Source organism: Triturus cristatus, chromosome 8 (genome assembly GCF_964204655.1).
Source record: "Triturus cristatus chromosome 8, aTriCri1.1, whole genome shotgun sequence".
Lineage (NCBI taxonomy): Eukaryota > Metazoa > Chordata > Amphibia > Caudata > Salamandridae > Triturus > Triturus cristatus.
In genome coordinates this window covers 317335011-317354525 of record NC_140591.1, presented here as the reverse complement: position 1 = coordinate 317354525, position 19515 = coordinate 317335011, and the positions used below count along the sequence as shown (strand labels likewise).

General features: G+C 44.5%; 1 protein-coding gene across 1 annotated transcript in view; it reads left to right on the top strand.

The window, feature by feature from the left end:
- C1QTNF9 (C1q and TNF related 9) overlaps nt 1–19515 on the top strand; it is a 130914-nt gene that overhangs the window by 43156 nt on the left and 68243 nt on the right. The gene's annotated exons all lie outside the window — the stretch shown is intronic.

Sequence of the window (19515 nt, the reverse complement as noted above, 5' to 3'; positions counted from 1 at the left end):
GATTGTGGCAAATCGCGTACCACCAAGCCTTATAGGAAATTTTTGTAAAGTCTTTCCAATTTATGGTGATTTGTTGAAAAGCGACCGCTAATAACAAATCAATGATTTTAGTATTAAGTGTAATATTATCCCAAATGGGTGAAAGGTTCCCAAAAAACATGAACAAAAGAGAAAGAAAATTTGGTTGCAAAAATTGAATTTATTTGGGTCCAAACTTGTTCCCAGAAAGCATGGACATGTGAGCATGAAAATAGCATATGAAAAAAGTCTGCATTTGGAGCAGAGCATGTCCAACAAGTATCTGGGACTGAGCTAAATCTTTTTCATAAAACTTTTGGTGTGAATAAAAGTCGGTTATAGACAAAAAACAAAGTTTGCGTTATATTAGCTGCCCTTGAAGATTTACGAATTTTAGACCATAGATTCCTCCATAATGACAAAGGCCATGAGGTCCCAAAATCATGTTCCCAGGCCAACTCTGTTTTTGACTTTGGTGCGGATGTATTAATGTCACATAAATGACGATATAAAGTGGAAGCACTGGGAGAGTTTGGTAAAAGAGTATGAATTTGTGAGGGGCTGTCCGAAACAGTAGGGGGAGTCTGGGATATGAGTATAGGCGAGTATGTATCCATCACTGCCTTCTTGAGGAGTACATATTTATTTTGAAATTAGTTAGGTAAATGGTATGATTGACAAAGCGAAGCAAAGGATAAGTCTGATTGTGAATGTAATTGGTGTATCCAAATAAGACCCCTTTGTCGCCACGTCTTCCAATAAATGGGTTTATTCTTGATAAGCAAGTTTTTATTATGCCATATTGTTGTTGTTGAGTTAAGGTAATAGAGATTGGAGTGGGAGATACCTCCAAAAGTTTGGAAGTTAACTTAATTATAGGAGTAGAGAGGGACTGTGGTTTGCGGGAGAAGGAAAAATAGTCTGAGAAAGAAAAGGGGAACAAAAACAAACGTTCCAAAGAGGTCCATAGAGGTTCATTATCCGCAGAATCAAGCAACCAATGGGAGGCCTGGCGCAAAAGGAAAGCCCTATGGTATATGTGAAAATTAGGGAAGTTGACACCTCCTTCAGTTTTAGGGCTTGAAAGTCTCGATAGGGACATACGGGGTTTCTTTTGTTGCCATAAGAAGGTAGAGAGAATGGAGTTAATCTTCTGAAACCACTTATTAGATATAGGGACTGGTATGTTGGAAATAGAGTACATAACTATAGGTGAGAGCATAATTTTTTATGGTATCCAGGCAACCCCACCGGGATAAGTAAAGGGGATGCTATTTAGAGGTTAATTCTGAAATTCTTTGTACACATTTATTCATACATAATGAAACTGTGCCTGGGATTGAAGAAGTTATATGGAGGCCTAAATATTTAATGTGTTGGGGGCTCCAAGTGAAGTTGGAAGGTCTAAAGTCTGATTTAAAAATGTATTTGGTTAGAGGCAAAATCCCACATTTATCGTTGTTTAATTTATAACCAGAAATGAAAGAATATGAACGTACTTCTGCTAGGAAAGCAGGAATAGAGTCAGCTGGCCTTGACATGAAAAGTAAAATGTCATCAGCATATGCCTCAAGTTTAATGTGAATGTGTGAAGTTTGGAAACCATACAAGTTTGGATTTTGACGCAATTTGGACAGGAAGGGTTCCAAGGCCAAGTTAAACAAAAAAGGAGAGAGAGGACAGCCTTGACAGACTCCTCTACCCAGATCGAAAAATGAGGAGATCATACCATTAGCGCAGACTGCAGCACGTGGATTTAAGTACAGGAGAGAGACCAAGGAAATAAACTTGGGGCCAAAACCAAACCATCTAAGGACATAAAACAAATAAGTCCATTCCACTCTATCGAATGCTTTTTCAGCATCCAAGGCAATTGCCGCGAGGGGATGTTTTAGAAGGATAGATTTAGACAGGACATTAAATAAAAGTCGCGTGTTATCTGTTAGAAAACGCCCCTTAACAAAACCGGATTGTTCTTTATCCAACAGATCTGGTAAAAAGGAGTCTAAACGTATTGCTAATGCTTTGGAGAAATTTTTTTAGTCAATATTGACCAAGGAAATGGGCCTATAAGTCTTACAGTGTGTAGGGACTTTACCCTCTTTGGGGATAAGGCATATATGTGCTTCTGAGAAAGAGCAAGAGGCCCTTTCCAGGGAGGAAAAGTAATTAATTAGAGAGTGAAGTTTGGGAATTAAGAGTTTGGAAAAGTGTGTGTAAAATGCGACAGTAAAACCATCTGGGTCTGGTGCCTTATCCTTTTTAGGTCTCGCCTGGCGTAAGACTGCACAGACATGCACAGTCTCGCTGGTGAGATTTAATGACTTTAGGAGATTTCTCTAGTGGGCTTTAAGCCCCGCCCCTCTTTTCCATTGGCTGGCGTCACCATTTATGCTAAACGGGGGCCAGCCATTGGAAAAGAGCGTCTAGTGACGTACACTTTTCTCTTTTAGAACCGTCCCAGTTGGACTGGCTGCCCCGACTTACTGCTGGCGTAAAAGGGTTTTTTATCTTCATGGGGCCAAACACATGGCCCCATAAAGATAAGAAACCAGTCATGCGTGCCAGTCCAACTGGGACGCTCTAAAAGAGAGTTGTTGTTGAAGTCCCTGGAAAATGCTCCAACGTTCCTAGGCTGTACGCGTGACGGACGTGAAGCCCTGTCGTTAACAGAGGTTCTCCCCTGGGAACAAGTCGTTATGACTGACAGAAACCAGCGAGGTCAGCGATGTTTAAGCCATGGATAGTGCAGCCTACCAGCTGCTTCCATGAGATTTGATGAGGCATTGGTGGCTGGAAGTACGGGACGTCTTGAAAACTAGACCGCAGTGTTCCACCAGTAGCCATGTTGGAAATCCGTCGTAGAAAAAACACGTCAACACCATATTACAAAATCTCACTTCTTCAAGTTTGTTCACCTACTCCCAACATTGCTGACGAGTGTTTGCGTACTCATTTAGTGGTCTAGTGTTTATCGCCGTTTTGTACTGTGGGAACTTGGGATGCTGTGAGGAGGGCGCAGGAGGAGCGCCGGGCTGGTGGCGCCCCCTATAAGGAACAGGATCCCTCATCAGGCTGCTTGTCTGCTGCCTACTGCAGCTCTCGGCCGCGTTGCCAGAGCCACATCGCTTACTGCCGGCCCTAGAGGACCGCGGGGCCTTGAGAGGGCGAGAGCGGCGGGAGCTGGAGACGGCAAGTGGGGGCCTCTTGCTGGAACGGTTGCTGCATACTCTCAGTCTGAAGGAGCGGGACACCTACCCTGAGCTTCAGGCCGTGCTTGAGAACACCGGGCCTGGGGCCCTGAGAGTGCTGCAGCAGGAGGGGGAACAGGAGGAAGGGGAAAGAGGTGAGTGAAATGTTTGGGTGACACTTGAAATGGTGACACCAGGGGGAAGCTAAGGTGATGAGTATTATGCGGAGGTGTTATGCTGGGTGATTGAGGTAGCTATGGGGATAAAGATGTTGAGTTACGGTGCGGTAGGGCAATTAGGATGATTGATAGCGGGATAAGGCAATGGGGATACTGGAGTAAGCTTGAGGGCCCACGTGAGTGCCATCGAGAGACGAGGTTCTCGACATAGGGCTTTGGTCTTGTTTGAGGTCTGCACTTGCATTTTTTTCATTAGACTTTCACCCAGAGCAAAAGAGAGAAAACAAAACACAGAATGAACAAGCATTGAAAATGCAATAGGTCTCGCCTTTGATTAAGTTAAAGCCATTTGCTTTGCTAATGGTATTATATAGCAACGCAAATGGCTTTCACTTAATAAAAGGCGAGGCCTATTGCATTTTTAATGCTTGTTAAGGATATGGAGTACCTTCACAAAATCTTGTTGTGAGATGTCTGACTCTAAAGGTGTTAGATCAGGAATATTGCGTTGGGATTTATTTATGGTGGAGAAGAAGGAAGATAAGTCATGTGCTGTGGGATTTGTTTCAGATGTGTATAATGATTTGTAAAAGAGTGAGAATTCATTTAAAAATCTGAGCATTCTTAAATTTTAAGACAGAATTGTCATCCAAAATTGATTCAATGTTTAACTTATTCTGTCGAACCTTTAACTGTTCACTCCCCTTTAAGTCTTTGGCTGATGGTAAAAGAATGCTGTTCTTTGAGAGACACAAATGACTTTATGAATGAGTCGGTTTACAATAGTGCCTACTAGAAAACAGTCATATTGAGCAAAATGAGTAGTGATTTGTTTTTGGGTTAGAGGCTTGAAATGAACAACACTTAGGAAACTCAAACACAGTCCATTGGTAGTGGAAGAAAAATGCAGGTCAGCTCATGGTTGCTGCTCACCTCACAATGGCTTGATCATTTACTGTCTGGCCACTTTCTGTGCAAGGCCAGTAACAAGGAGCAGCCCCCCATCATATGCTGGTGGTGGTGGTAGTCTGAGTCGATAATCAATTAACAAAAGCCGAGCAAGATCAGGGCGCTGCGCTACTGCGCACTGCTGTGCTCACCCACGCAGTGCAAAACAGGGGTCTAAATGTATGCTGGGTAAAGGCCTAGCATTGCCGTCACTCACCTTGCATCCTTGTCCTTGCAGGCACTAATTATATGCTGCAGCTGCGCAGACAGGCTATGATACCTGCATGTAACCCTGCTGCAGTGCCCTCATTTACGGATGTGTGACTTCATCAATCGATCTGACCTCCCGAACTCATGATGACTCATAACTAATATTCGTATCATTTTGCGTGCCTGCGCAGGGCAGCCTGGAGCCCATTTCCCTTAACTCACTCTCTCTCTCTCTCTCTCTCACTCCCTGGTTGTCTTACTTTGGTTAGTCTGATCTCCTTTCAGTTTCAGTATAAGTAAGCTGTCAGGAAGAGGCCACGGGTTCACCTGCACTGTGTCACACTTGACTACGTTTTAAAACAACAGAAACTTTTTTCTGGCCTTTCAATGGGGGTGGGGGGGGGGGCATAAAAGGGAAGGCTACGCGCATGCATATTTGTCAGTTCCTCTTTTGCTCTCTCTAAATATTGCTGTGGTTGATATACTACAGTGTGGATGTGATCACACAAAACCTCTCTTACTGTTTACACTCTCCTGGAATAGGATGCCCGCTTTATATATATATATATATATATATATATATATATATATATATATATATATATATAACCACATATCTAACTATAACATGCCTGAAACCTATGGTTTTTTTCAGTGAATATATATATCTATATATATATATATATATATATATATATATATATATATATATATATATATATATATATATATATATTATCTACTGGCGGTCGCCAGTAGATAGTTATAGTTAGGACCGTGTTTCCATAGGAAATCTCAAAATTCTATTTTGAATAACTTTGGCGCCGGTTGACGAATCTTCGCGAAATTTTCAAAACTAATGGGGCGCTCCGCTCAGCTCATACCCTGAAAGTCTCGGGGTGATTCGTCAAGAGGGGGCCGAGAAAAAAGGGGGGTCCCAAAAGGCGTTTTCCCCATGCATTTTTCCGTAGGACCTTTAGTCGAAGGTACAGCCCGAACGGCTGAACAGAATCACTTGAAATTTGGCAGAGAGGTAGTCCTCAGGTCAGGGAAGTGCCTTTTGCAGGTCTGGTGTCAATCTGTTCAGTATTTCCTGAGAAAATAGCATTTAAAAGCATATAAATATCTATACGCGCGCACCGTCCGCGCAGGGTGTGCGCACGTGCGCGCATGGTGCCGTGCGCGAGCGAAATTCTGATTGGTTGTTAAATGTCAGTCAACATTCGAATCGGTCGAAATCAGGAAGTGTCGGCCGCCATTTTATCTCTCGCACTGAAAAGGAAAGGGGGAAAAAAGGTGGAAAACGTGAAAAGGGGGCAGGGAAGAGAGTTCTTGACCCCCTAGCCTTTGTCAGGGGGTCACAGAAGGACCCCCAAGGGTGAAATAAACATTTTATATTTTCTTATAAAAATCGCGGGGTGCGCGCACGGTGCGCGCAGGGTGCACGGTGCGCGCAGCGCATCGTGCGCCCAACTTCCGCTCACAGTGCGCGGAGCGCGCCGTGCGCGTGCGGTGTGCTTCACGGTGAAATACCTTAAAAAAATATATATATATTAATAAATACATAACTTAGCATTTAAAAAACCGTACAAATTCACTGAAAAAACCATAGGTTTCACACACGTTATAGTTAGGAATTAGCATTTAAAAAACCTTACAAATTCACTTAAAAAACCATAGGTTTCACACAGGTTATAGTTAGGTGGACATTTCACTCGTAAAAAACCAATGAAATTCCCCCGTTATAGTTAGTTCAGATAACTATAACTCGTGCGACCGCCACTCTATCACAAGGATGATGTCATCAGTGATGTCATGAGTGATGCCACTGACCATGTCATGAGTGATGTAATATGTGACGTCATGAGCAGTGGATTGCGGGCGCGCGAGTTATAGTTATCTGAACTAACTATAACGGGGGAATTTCATTGGTTTTTTACGAGTGAAATGTCCTCCTAAGTATAACCTGTGTGAAACCTATGGTTTTTTAAGTGAATTTGCAAGGTTTTTTAAATGCTAATTCCTAACTATAACGTGTGTGAAACCTATGGTTTTTTCAGTGAATATATATATATATATATCCACACAAAAGTTCTCCACTTTGCTAGGAGCCCCCGTCCCTGCAGGGCGGCCTCGTGTGAACAGGCAAGGAGTCTCCTGTCCTTCAAAACTAAACACAAGAAGAGATGTCGAGGCTTCAAGTCCGTGAACTGCAAGCTTTATTTCTAGTACACATATGCAGCATTCCACTCTTTCCCTGACGCGTTTCTACAAATAATTGCCTTGTTCACAGGTGAGTTGAAAGTTGGTGCTTGATATCATTGGCCTTTAGTACCCTGCGCACGTGACCTCAGTTGTCAGCATACACCATCCATGATGCACCATGATTGTAAATACTAAATCAGTCACGAAATTCAAAGCATAAGTGTTCTGCTCAATAGCGCGAAATTCAAAGCACAGTTCATCATTGGTGCAGCATGATTTTAAACAGTCACGTAATGCAAGGAAGGTATCTAACATAAATAGCTGTTCAGCTCAAATGCTGCCATTATAAATATATACATATAACCACATAGTCACTACTGTCTATAGGCTTCCATTTTAGGTTGCCCACTGTAAACATGTTGTCACCACTTAGACGAGCACAGGCATGTCCCATTAAGAAGGGCACCAGGTTGTAAACGTGTTTATCTGGTGACATGAGGGGGTATAATCTTTGGCAGGTAGAAGGGCACCCAGTTGTGAATAATTTATGTGGTCAAAAGAGGGGGTGTAGAACAGTAACATGATTTGATGATGCAGGATTATGATGTAGAAACATTTTGTGTGAGAAGTGCAGTGTAGAAAGTGCTCCACTGACACTGTGCAGGGCAAGAGGCTGTACTGACAGTGCAAGGATTGGGGCTTGCATGGTACCCCAGTGTTGAAAATGTGTTTCTGAGCGGTGTCCAAAGGTTTTTTTAAATAGGGAACCAACGTGTAAATATAGTTTAAGTTGAACACAGATAAGGTTTCGATTTACCAGGAGTTTACGGTATCAAATTGGCCAACAAAAAAATGTGGTTGCACGTACGGACAATACACAGCTAAATATGAAGTGACTGTTGTGAAGTTATTGGTTTTTGACTATTGTATGGATTGATTTTATGCATTTATTCAACAGTGGAGGTGGTGCTTGGGTAGGTTAAAACACCAGCTTAGGGACAGTTCTTAGACTATATGTATATGAAAGAGTGGGTTGAAAGGAGGTCCACCATCCTATGTGTCGGTTGCTGCTGTAGCAGAGCGATTTCTGAATGTTTCTAAGGGTGTGGTCAGCAGCCGCGTCAAGTGGGGGGCGCTGTTCCTATCTTGAAAGCTAGGGTTAGCTGTGCCCCTGACTCCACAAACCTTCTTTCCAACCTGTTTTCTGCTGTCCAGCCTCATATTTTTGGTGTCAAGGATGTGTCTCTTCCTTTGAGAAAACACACACCTCTAGCACCCAACTTTCCTTTTCGGCGGCAAGGCTGCAGGTCTTTTCAAAGACCAGACAGTTCTAGTGCCTGTTCTTTACATCTATGATTCCTGTTAATGAAGAATAAATGTGAATTTCTATTGGACTGGTAGCATATGTCATTGTTAGGCAATGTGTTTCGGTTTTCTTTTGACCTGGTGTTTGGTTATTTATGGCTATTAACAGTGTACAGCACACCTTATCCCTGTATCTTTATTTTGTGTATTTTGTATCTTTTGCTTCTTGCTAATCGTCATTGATTGTTGGGTATGAGCCATGGAAATTAGTTCTCAGGATTTTTCAGTATCTTGATTTGAGTGTAAGTGACTGTCTCAGCTGCAGGGTGAGTTAGTTGCTGATCAAGTAAAAGGGCCTCTCAAACCTGTAAGAAATTGGACAATAGCAGACCGGGCCCTCCCAATGGATCCCCAGCATACCAAATGGACATTAAAAACGACCTAAATACTTGTCAATGGACATCAAAATGGCATTCCATCACGAAAAAAAGGGTGGAGTTAAAGTTTGCTTTGAGTGATACCTTTAAATTATCGCGGCTAGGTTAGCTCAAACATATGCTGTTGTTGAAGGGTAAGAAGGTTTACTCAGAAGAATGGAAGACGTTCAATTTGTGGGAACTTGCGGCTAGGGATATGTTCATGACTAGTGATAATAACGGTAAGGTACATAAGGAACTTCTTAGCTTACACAAGCCCGCAACAGGGTTGATCTATGACCAGAAAAAGAAGGATGATTGGAATCAGAAAGTCCTAGATTTGCTGGGTATTTATCCATCTCTCCGGTTCTATGTGCACAGGCACCGGAAGACAAGGATGAACCTTACTCTTTGTTAAGTGATGTTCTTCTCGGATGGATCTCCAGGCCACTGCCCTATGACGCACTGCAATGCCCTGTATCCTCTGCTGCTCACTCCCAACCTACTACAATGCCTACTACACAACCAGCAGCAGAAGAAATGTGACAGGGACAAATAAACACATTACTGAAAGGGTATTTGTTAGAGACTGATGTTCGCCATATTACTGATGGAAGATGCCTCACCACCTTGTTAGAATATGCCAGTGAATTCCCTAGCACTGCTTATAAGGAAGTGCAAGCCAGGCTGTTAAACTGCTGTGATAAACACATAACAATTACTCCTGAAGCCATATTGGAATTTCAGAGTCAACAAAGATTTGATGATTATCCAGTTTCTAGATCTATCACTGAAACAGACGGTTTAATACTGGAGATGCAAGGTTTAGCTAATATATCCCTTGACAAAACTAAGCATTATGATATTTTATTGTGCAGCTGCAACCCTTTCCGGACACTCCTTGTTATCACACCACTCTCCCTTTGTGCACCAGCAGCAATGCGCAACAAGCCCTTCTTGAGAAGCGAAATCAACAAATGTACAGAAATATTCCAACGGCTGTTGTCTGGTCAACTTCAGACCTCACAACTATTAGATACATACTTCCTGGATCACTGCTGAGAGTTGTTGTTGTTGCCAGCTAAAGACAATCTTTGACAAGGCCCCCAAGATATGCAGTGCTCATACTAATGATCATCCTCCGGTGATGGGAACATCTCATTGCCTCTGTGGGACCCACCTGAATATTGTCTCACCCCCATTGAAATTGAAGCATGGGACGCCCCTAGAATATTATTGGTCCTAGAAAAAGCCACAGGAGTATTAAGGGAATGGAGGGAGGTTATGGTCAGCCTTACAGCTCAATAGCCAGGAGGGTCACTTCGCGCAATGGCAGCATAAGGGCTGGATATGCTGTTTGTAATAAACAGCATATCCAGCCCTTATGCTGCCATTGCGCGAAGTGACCTCTACAGACAGCAAATATTGAGCCTATGTCCATGTTCCATCATGGCGAGCCGGTTTTTTGTCCTTTACTAAGAATCGTTCTAAGTTGCGTGAAGAACCCCACCGATGGTATACTGAATTGCACCATTTGACTGCAATGGTTGGGCTTCTCTGGAAAGACTTAGATTTAATGTTTGATAATATTATACCAAAAGATCTGTGGGGAGACTGTGAGAAAGAGGCTACCTGGCCAGCAACAGAGCCACAGAGGATTAAAGAGAATGGGCCAGGGCCCGACGTGAAAGTTAATTTAAAAGAGGTTATAAAATATTTTTAAAAGAAGGTTCTTGAGGATAGGGTGGATTGGTCAAAAATAATATTGTTTATTATGAATGCTTATTACAGATATATTAACAAAATAGTAGCATAACGAACCTGCTGGGTGAGGGTCTGCCTCTCTTTGTCACTACGTTTGTGCACGCTCACTGCCCAAATATTAGAACACATCTGCAAACATCTTTTGTTTGAGGGCAACATGAACCATTAGAAGAAACATTAGCCACCACCAAATATTATGTTGAGTATCAAGCTAGACTTTTAGAAGAACAAGAAGGGAAATTGAAAAACGGGAAGTAGCGGCTGATGGTGGTGTGCACAGAATGCTACCAAGGCCGCGGCACAGGAAACCAGGCAGTATAACTAGAGGAGCGTCTGGTAGAGGAAACAGGAGGGGTCGAGGAAGAGGCAGGGGGGGACGAATGGGGCCTGAGTGCAGGCAAGGAAATAACTTTTGCTACTGTTACAAGCCTGGTCATTGGCACAATGCTTGCCCGTTGTTACAAAAAACACAAACAGGGGATAGGGGCCAAAACAATCAGAGCCTGTGGGCACTCCTTGTGCCACTAACTCTTTCAATGCTTATGTACCACCTTTCCCGCCCCTCTGCAAGTTGGTGTCCCCTTTTCTCCCCAAATCAAGCAAATGAGTGGACTTCAGACACTGGCACAACTAATGAATACTACCCCTTGAAACCCCCAGCATTTGGGACTTTTTAGGACTGCCTGAAAGGTAACATCTGCCTCCTAGCTCCTGCGTTTTAGATAGGTCAGAAGGTCCCTTATATGACTAGGAAGATACTGGGTTAAGGGATTTCTTTACTGGTTGATCCTGGAACTAAAATATCTTTGGTAAAGGCATCTGAAATACCTACTGCCCCTCTTTCAGGAACTACTATATCAGTAGTTTCTTTTGCGTCAAACTTAACCTGTAAATTCATTAGGCAAAGACATATTGTGTACATTGCAATGTACTATACACTGAACACCAGAGGGTGTTTTTCTAGAAAGTAAAACTAAGGGCATATTATTAAAGACATTTCAAGAATGTGCCATGTTTCCAGTCCCTAATGAACTGCAAAGCTGTGTTCCTTCACAGGTATGGACTCGACACACCAATGAAGTAGGGCAAGTCACCGAATTCCCTCCAATAGAGATAACAGTCCGCCCCGGTGCACTACTAACTAGAATACCTCAGTGCAAAATTTCAATGAAAGATGAGCTAGGCATTATGCCAGCTATCACACATCTTGTACAGTAAGGAATAATGAAAGAACTACATGATAGACCCTGTAATACCCCAATTCTTCCTGTAACAAAACCTCTAAGTGCCCACATGGGGCCCTATCTTTTGTTTCATTCAGGATTTAAGAGCAGTGAATGAGATTGTAGTTCCTTCATTCCCTGTTGTACCCAATACGGCCACTATATTGACCAATATCCCCGTCACTGTGAAATACTTCACCGCTCTATATTTAAGCTCTGCCTTTTTCACTATACAGTCACACCCTGATAACCAACACCTATTTTCCTTCTAATTTAACAACAAAAGGTACACTTGGACTCATCTGGCCCAAGAGTATACAGAAAGAGCCACCATTTTCAGCCATGCCTTAAAGAGACACTTGTATTGTATTGATGCTTGTATAGCGCACTGTCAGCCTACGGGTATTCTGGCGCTCTGACAAAACAGATATCACTAGTGCTGAGAGAATGGGCAAGACGGAGACAATCAGGCTGCTGGGAAAAGCCAGGTTTTAAGGCTCTTTCTGATTCTCTCACACCGCCTGGTGCGTTGACCTTAATACAGTATATAAACAATTTGCTCCTAGCAACCCCCACTGGGGAGGCATGTAAGACTGACAACGTAGCCCTCCTCTGTCATTTGGCTGCCAAGGGCTATAAGGTATCTCTAAAGAAGTTACAATACTGTTCCCCTACTGTGACTTACTTGGGTCATACATTATCTGAAAGGATAAGGCAATTGATGCCTGATCGGATATCTGTCGTTTTGCAATGTCCTTATCCAAAGACTCAAAAAGATGCCAAGTCCTTGCCAAGAACTGAAGACTATTGTCGTCATTGGATTCCGAACCTTTCTTTCATAGCTTGTCCTATCCAAGCTTAGACTCACAAGCATTGACTAAGCCAGTGAAGTAATCTAAATAGTAATCCCAAGGGCCACACTTACCAGTGGCCCGCAATATCAAGTCAATAATAAGCAGTTGACAACGTAGAAGGTTCAAGCGTTTATTGGCCACAACAGAATTCTACATAGAAGAGCCCATCGATCTTCACCCATCAGGTGCGCCGAGGAAGACTGTTGGCCCCTTGACAAGATCACACTTATATACATAACAGACTCAGCAGACAGAGCATTGTAAGTGGAAAAACACCAGTTAGCCCTAGAGCTCCTAAATGAGCTCATACCATCTGCACACATAAGGTTACTATCTTCTTCAGAGAAGGTCGGCCGGGTGACTCCCTTTCGTCTCGGGCACAGAGGAATTTCGCTTAATACTCCCTACTGCAGATGTGACCTTGGGCCTCAGCTGTAAATACAATTCACCCTGTCTCTAGGCTGGTACGAGCTAAATCATACAGATGGTGTTCAGAGAGAACCACGTGATCTGAGGCACGACTGGTCATGATCCAAGATGGCCGCAGTATGGCTTTTCGGCCCTTTCTATCATACAAGACACGGAGACCAAATGGGTTGTCTTATAAAGCAGTCCTCGATGCATATGGAGTGGAGATACAGCCCAAGATACGTTATGCTAACTTCGCATATTGACTTGAATCCCACAGAACGGCCCTTTTTAGCATAATGTAGCTATCCATCAAACTATTTATCGAAAATACCCTCGTCTATCTGCATTATGTCATGTATCTCTTTCTGCGCTAGTTGAGCGCCCACCCTAGCAGAGTTTGCTTCAGGCTTAGGTAGAGCAAGACGAACTTGGGCAGCACAATAGGAGCAACAGGCAGGCCCACATTGGATGCAAATACAACAGGTAAAAAGGAAACCCCCTATTCCTAGGAGGACCATGAATATTTTCCAACCCCAGGTGGTAAGGAGACCCCAGAACCACCCCGAAAGGGACCAGGTACCTGTCTCCGTATGTATTTCAGATGCTAATCGATGCAACTTCTGAATGGCCAAATGAACCGAAGGGGCGGAGTCAGGTATATATACGCACCAGGAGCTGCCAATCACTCTACATGCTCCCCCGCGATCAGCGAGGATAACGTCTAAAACAAGGCGGTTTTGGAGGGTCACAAGTCTGGTCGCTTGAAGCTCAACAGTTATATTAGTCAATATCCCTGCGGTGGTATTCACTACCCCCTCCACTACCCTAGACAATCTTCTAATCTCCTTACTGGTTATAATGGGCCCCCATATGGGCAGAACTCCTTTTATAACGTCGACAAAATGCTGGGCAGGGGTATCAGTCTGGTCTGTGGCGTCCCTATCAGCGTTTCCTGATTCGAGACTCCTTCGGTTCAGTGTGTGAGATCTATGATAGTCGGAAGGGGCTATATAAACGGGAGGGTATAGGAAGGATAAGTAACATTTACCTGACCATCCTCTGGGGAGCCAGGTATAAGCATTTTCTCCGCACACGAAATATACATTCGGAGGAGTGAATATAGGCGGGCTACTAAAGGTTTGTAAGCTATAGGTATAGTTACATTTACTAACTCCGACAGATAGATGGCCAGTACCATGTATGCAAAAGGAGGACGAGGTGTTCAACACAGGGACCGGAATGATCCTATCATTCGATACATTTTGTTCCTGGAAGTATCTGAATTATTCGGTAAAATTGAAGGACACAAAATCTAACACTTCGTCCCTCAACCAGGTGTCATTTTCATGTTTCGTATACACATTCATGCAGGCGGTAGGATCCAGAGTACCATCCGTACCTTCAGCATTTGGGGTGAATCCCCGGTGCCTTTCTATATAGGCCAGGATTAGTTCGTAATCCTTCTCTGAGAATCGGTGTTCATCAACAGTATAATGTTCATACATCATTGACAATAATTTGAACCAGGCTTCACATCTGCCTAAATGTGACAAAGGCATTGAAATGAATAGATCATGCTTATGCATTACAGAAGGAAGGAGGCCACATACCCAGCAATTCGTGACATTCGTTGAACTATGAGTCTGATGTAACATTTCAATAAAAGCATTATTCACATATGTCTGACGATGCCTCTCTTTATGTGGCGCAAAAGTCTGAAAGTGGTGCTCCTCGGGAGCGGGGGTGGTAGCTATCAGGGTGTGCACAGGATGGCGGAATTCTAGATAGATGAACATTCCTAAACATAACATTAACGAAACAACTATTATGGTAATAAAAACAATCTTGGCACGCAAACTCCAAGTCGAAAACATTGGCAGATGTGAATACAAAGGGCGGTGCACTATGGGACGCTTCTCTTCAGGGACAAAACGGGCAAAAGGGTACATTCTCACTAAAAGTCCAGGTATAACCTCGGGAAAAAGGGGGGGGGGGTTCTACAAGCAGTCCAACCTGCCGGAGGGTGCTTCTTTCCTGTGTCCGTATTTGAGCCTCACAGGCAGACTCCTATTGTTCCATGCAATACAAAAAGGAAGAAGGGCGCAAAAACTTCTCGCGTCGGAGTTGCACTTGACACAACTCTTGCTGGAAAGAAACTCTACCTGGGCCCCTACCAACTAATCAGTGTCTCTATCTTCTTTCTGAACAGAGCGTTTATCAAAAGTTCCAAGCTCTCAACTAGTTCAGTCCAGTGTTTTTACCTTTTCCAGGGTTCTACTCAGACCTTCATTCTCATTCTCTAGGCTGAACCTGGGATCTTTGCTTTCTGTCGGGGCCGCAGGTTGTAGCGAACATGACCCGGTATTTCAGGATTAATTAAAAGAACAGGCACAGTGGGGTCAGGTAAAGGACTGGGTGTGTGACTTTCTCTGTCACATATTACATTCCCAGGCGTCAAATTACCTGTCGCAGATGCCGCTGAACTCACGACACCCTCCACTCGCCCATCCGTTTCTCCTTGGGCTTCTGGTGAGGATGACTTTTCGGTAGATTTATCACTTTCGTGCCTCAATGCTTCGCTCAGGTCCCTCTGATCGTCCGGCAAGGGAAGTGGGACCTTTTTCAGATGCGATACGTGGATCCAATGCCGCTTCCCTTCAACTTTTACAGCCGTCCTCGTTGCCAAGAGTATTTGAAAGGGCTTGGTCCAGCGTGGGTCTAGACTCGATTTCCGTTGGTAGTTCTGAACCAGGACCCACTGTCCAGGCTCCAGGCTGTGTCCAGGACCCTCCGGCAGAGGCTGCAGTACTGCTGATATCTGTTGATGAATAGAACGAAGATCTTTAGTCAGTGCATAAAGGTAGTCTGCCAACATAGAGTACTCAATGTCTCTAAGGGATTTTGGTCGCGGCACATCCCATACATTAGCGGGCCTACCAAATATCACCTCATACGGCGATATCCCACTGCGGGAGTGGGGAGTGGTTCTTACAGACAGTAAGGCCAGGGGTAAGAGATCAGGCCATTTCAGTCCGGTGGTAGCCTGTAGCTTTGCTAATTTCAATTTTAAGATCCCGTTATATTTTTCCACCAGTCCTGCTGATTGGGGGTGACGGGCAGCATGGAACTTCTGCTGTATGGACAGGCCCTTGCAAACATGTTCAACAAGGTCAGCATTGAAATGTTTCCCATTATCACTCCAGATCACCCGTGGTAACCCATAGCGGGGGAAGAACTCTTTTACTAGGGCTTTCGCGGTGGCTAGGGCAGTATTTTCCTTGGTAGGGTACGCCTCCACCCACTTGCTGAACGTACAAACCACCACCAAGACATATTTGAGATTGTTTACCCGCTCCAACTGAATAAAATCCATTTGTAATACCTCAAAAGGTAGGGTGGGGGGCGCGAAGCTACCGGTCAAAACAGGGATGCTACCCCCTGGATTATGCTGTAGACAGATCATACAATTCTGAACCAGTTGCTTTGCAGTCCTATGGATGTTGGTATTATACCATATGGGATCTAGTATTGCGCAAATACCTTGTATCCCCACATGTGCGGGCCCGTGTGCCATGGACACTACCACACTCACGAATGCATTCGGCAGAAGCCATCTACATCTTTCTGATAGATCAATCCAACATCCATTGTCATCCAGCCTCCCTATCTGTTCTTGCCAGTACTTTAGTTCTTCAGGGGTCGCTTCTGATTGCAATTCTTTCACACTGCCTATAGTGTTATTGAATGTCTCTGTTTCTACCATCCCTTTATGCAGGCTCGCTACAAACATGGAGGTGGTATTAGATTGGGCAGTTTCTTTAGCAATTCTGTCCGCAAAGGAATTTCCCTTACCTACATCATCAACTACTGCTTTATGAGCACTACATTTTACTACGGCTATGGCTTGGGGCAAGGCCAAGGCGGCCAACAATCTCAAAACCAACTGACCATTCTTTATTTTCTGACCATGGGATGTAAGGAAACCTCTCTCTGCCCACAACCTCCCAAAGATATGTGCTACGCCAAAAGCATACTGGCTATCGGTGTAGACATTTATCCTTAACCCTTCACCTAATTCACAAGCCCTAAGTAGTGCGACCAACTCGGCAGCCTGGGCCGATCGATAAGGTACCTTGGCCGTCTCAACTACTGTTTGCAATGTGGTGATCGCATAAGCAGCGGTCGTAGTGCTGTTAGGTAACCTAAAACATGAGCCATCGACATACAGTTCCCCTTTAGGGTCAGATAAAGGAATGTCTGTCAAATCTATCCGCCCCTTTGTTTCTTCTTCTGTCCGAAATATGCAATCATGGATATCTTGACTGTGGTCTTCTAGAGGGAGAGGTAGTAACGTAGGGGGGTTCAGGGTGACACATCGTTTGATGGTGATGTGTGGTGCAAACAGGGTCAATTCGTACCCCGTAAGACGCGCACTAGTTAAGTGCTGGGACTGTGTCCTGTTCAACAATACGTCCACAGTGTGAGGCACCATCACTGTCAGGTCTGTATTCAGGACGAGCCCCTCCGATTGTCGGATCGCCACTGCAACCGCAGCCGTGGCTCTCAGACAACTGGGAAGTGCTCTGGCGACATTGTCCAATACCGCCGAGAAGTACGCACAAGGTCTTTGCTTACCACCAAATCCTTGTGTTAACACTGAAAGCGAGCAACTGTCCACCTCATGCACGTAGAGTACAAAAGGCTTCCGGTAATCAGGGGTGCCAAGCACGGGAGCAGAGCAAAGAGCAGATTTCAAAGAAACAAAAGCATTCTGACATTCAGCTGTCCAAGGTAAAGGCTCATGCACATCCTTAGTCGTTAGATGTAAGAAAGGTTTAGTCAATAGGGAATAATTAGGGATCCACTGGCGACAGTAAGAAGTTATGCCAAGCAAAGCGCGGACATCACGTTGCGTGCGGGGAACAGGCATGTTAGATATAGTTATGATGCGATCGGGAGTCAGTCGTCTTCCCTCCTTCGACAGGAGATGACCTAGATAGGTCACCTCCGGTCGACAATATTGAAATTTAGACAACGAGACTTTATTACCATGGTCTGCCAAATGCTGTAACAACGCAGTCGTCGCCGCTCGGAAACCGTGTTCGTATCAGAGGCCACGAGGAGATCGTCCACATACTGCACCAGAACGTTACCGGTTGGCAAAGTTAGTGTATCCAGTAACGTTTTAAGCGCTTGGCTGTAAATACTGGGGCTTTCTGTATAGCCCTGTGGGGCACGACAAAATCTGAAGCTGTGGCCTCCTAACGAGAAGCCAAAAAGATAACGGCTATCTTGATGAATGGTAATACTAAAGAAAGCATTTTTCAAATCAATGACAGAGAAAAACCTAGCAGTCGGAGGAATCATCGTCAAAATAGTAGTGATGTCAGGCACCACGGGATATTGGGGTACTACAATCTTGTTTATTTCACGCAGGTCAATCACAAAACGATATGTGTCAGCATAATCAGGGCATTGATCTATCGGGGCACGCTAAAGAATAGGGAGAATAGGGCTGTTGCACGTATTGGAAGCTGTCTCCTCCACTACACCGGTGCGGATCAAATCATGAACGATGGACAATAATGCCCGCTCACCCGCGGGAGCAATCTTATACTGCGGGATTCTAGGTAATCGGGCATTTTGTTTCAGGGTGATCGAAATGGGTGGGATGTGCAACAAACCCACATCAGTATCCCCTGTAGCCCAAAGACTCTGTGGAATCTTTGCAAGTTCAGGGGGAAGAGTGTCCGTTTTGGAAAAACATTGCGCTGAAAGAGGAAAGGGTTTCTTGATAGTCAAATAAACACCATCTGGAGAGCAATGGATGCGGGCATATAGCCTCTTCAGTATGTCCATCCCCAAGAGATTTTCACCACACTGTGAAGTTAGAAGGAAGGGTGAATCAATTGAAATCGGTCCCAAAGTAAGAGAAAGAGGTTGTGAGATGGGGCTTACCACCGGAGTTCCAGAGAATCCTACAGACACATTATTCTGGCCGGACAGAGCAGCCCCAGGGACAAGGGCATGTGAAACAGAACTATTCATAGCCCCTGTGTCAACTAAAAACTTACCCGGTGTATCCATTAAACGGGCATGCACATAAGGTCCGTTTAGATCTACTGGAATTGACACACGTCCCCCACTCTGTCCTCGGCTCTCCTATACCTCAGAATAGCCTGCCGAGTCGTTACTCACACACCCTTCATTGTAGTGCTGCTTCCGCTGACCATGGTCAAAATAATTCTGACTATTCTCACCTTGCCCAACACCTTCCTGTCTCGTATGCCCACCTCGATGACCACCAGCACGGCCTCTCCCTTGGCCCCTCGGGACGCCGTTTTGTGCCTGTAACAACGGACACTGAGCTCTCCAATGCCCCTCTTGCTTACAGAATGCGCACTGATTTATTCCCAAATCCGTCCGTCCTCCACCCTGACCGGGGCCCGCCCCTCGTGGGGCGAAATTCTGCATTCCCCGACCCCTCCCTCGGCCTCTTTCAACTTGCTGTAACAGGACTCTAGTCTTTAATTCCTTCGATCTCTTTTCTGTTTTCTCCTTACTTTCATTTTCCCGATGCTCATAGTATTGAGCCATACTTAAGATAGTTGAAGGGGTAGATGTAGTCCAGGTACTCTCCGCAGCCTGAAGTCGGGCTGATATCTCGGGTAATAGGTTAGTTACAAACCTATTAACAAACAAGCGTATGCCACCCTCCTTGGACAGGTCTTGCCCGCTAAAGTCAATGAAAACCCCTTCAAACCTCGTAAAGAAATCAGACACGCTCTCGT